Consider the following 1,900-nt stretch of genomic DNA (forward strand, 5'->3'; position numbering starts at 1 on the left):
AGATTACTGGACTTGAAGATTTCAATGATCATGATCAGCGGAGATTTGAGAATGGAGTTTTAAATTCTGATTCTGTAAATTCTGATAGTCTAAATCCTGATGCTACAAACTCTGATGGGTTAAACTCTGATGTTATTGAAACTGTGGTGACTACGCCAAAGGAAAATGCACCTGTGCAGGGGGAGCATATTGAAGATCCAACCACATCTCAAGAAGCATCAGAACCTAGAACAGGCTCTTCAGGTTCTGATTCATCAAGTTCTGATGGGCCAAGTTCTGATAATTCTGGAAACTCAAATTCTGAAGAATCTAACTCAGAGAGCATAATTTTAGGGGAGCATCAGAAAATGTTGATGGAGATAGCATGGATCATGGGGGAGCATCTAGTTCTAGAGATCACCTTCCATCTGCAAGGAAGTGGACTAAAGCACATAAACCTGACTTGATTATTGGAGATCTTGAAGCAGGTATTAGAACTAGAACAACAACATCAAATGAATGTCTCTATCATTCTTTTCTTTCTCAGGCTGAACCAAAGAAAGTGGAAGAAGCTCTTCAAGATGCTGATTGGGTGCAAGCAAAGCAGGAAGAGTTAAATGAATTTGAAAGAAATAAAGTCTGGACCCTAGTGCCAAGACCAAACAACAGATCAATTGTTGGTACAAAATGGGTGTTCTGAAACAAAACTGATAGTGATGGCATAATTACAAGAAATAAAGCAAGGCTTGTTGTAAAAGGATATTCTCAACAAGAGGGAATTGATTATGATGAAACATTTGCACCAGTTGCTAGATTGGAATCCATAAGGATATTTCTGGCTTATGCTGCTCACAAAAAGTTTAAAGTCTTTCAAATGGATGTAAAATGTGCTTTTCTTAATGGAGAATTGGAAGAAGAATTATATGTTTAACAACCTCCAGGTTTTGTAGATTCAAAATTTCCTAATCATGTCTACAGACTTGATAAAGCACTTTATGGCCTTAAGCAAGCTCCAAGAGCATGGTATGAGACATTAGCTCAGTTTTTTCTGGAAAGTGGACTTAACATAGGGACTATTGCAAAAACCTTATTCTATCTCAACCATGGAAAGGACTTACTTTTGGTGCAGATATATGTTGATGATATCATTTTTGGTTCTACAAATGACAAACTTTGTAAAAGGTTTGCCAAGCTAATGCAGTCAAGATATCAAATGAGTATGATGGGAGAACTTAGCTATTTTCTGGGCCTTCAAGTCAAGTAGAATGAAGAAGGAACTTTTATTTGTCAATCTAACTACACCAAAAATTTGTTGAAGAAATTTGGAATGCAAGATTATTCAAGTGCATCCACTCATATGGCCACTGCAACAAAACTGGATAAGGATACTGGTACATCAGTAGATATTACTGATTACAGAGGTATGATTGGCTCACTACTCTATCTAACTGCAAGTAGACCTGATATTATGTATGCTACCTGTCTTTGTGCAAGATTTCAAGCAGATCCAAGAGAACCTCACTTAATAGCTGTGAAAAGAATTTTCAAGTACCTTAAGGGTACAACTGATCTGGGATTGTGGTATCCCAGGGAATCAGACTTTAAGCTAATAGGTTACTCAGATGCAGATTTTGCAGGGTGCAAAATTGACAGGAAAGGCACAAGTGGAAGCTATCAATTTGTTGGAGGCATATTAGTTTCTTGGTTTAGCAAGAAACAAAAGTCAATTATCACATCAACTGCAGAAGCAGAGTACATTGCTGCAGGGAGCTGTTGTGCACAAATTCTTTGGATGAAGAATCAGTTACTGGATTATGGGTTAGAATATTCTAAATCCCTATTTACTGTGATAATTAAAGTGCTATTGCTATGATAGGTAATCCAGTTCAGCACTCAATGACACAGCACATCAGCATTAGAT

Source organism: Apium graveolens, chromosome 10, assembly GCF_009905375.1.
Source record: "Apium graveolens cultivar Ventura chromosome 10, ASM990537v1, whole genome shotgun sequence".
NCBI lineage: Eukaryota > Viridiplantae > Streptophyta > Magnoliopsida > Apiales > Apiaceae > Apium > Apium graveolens.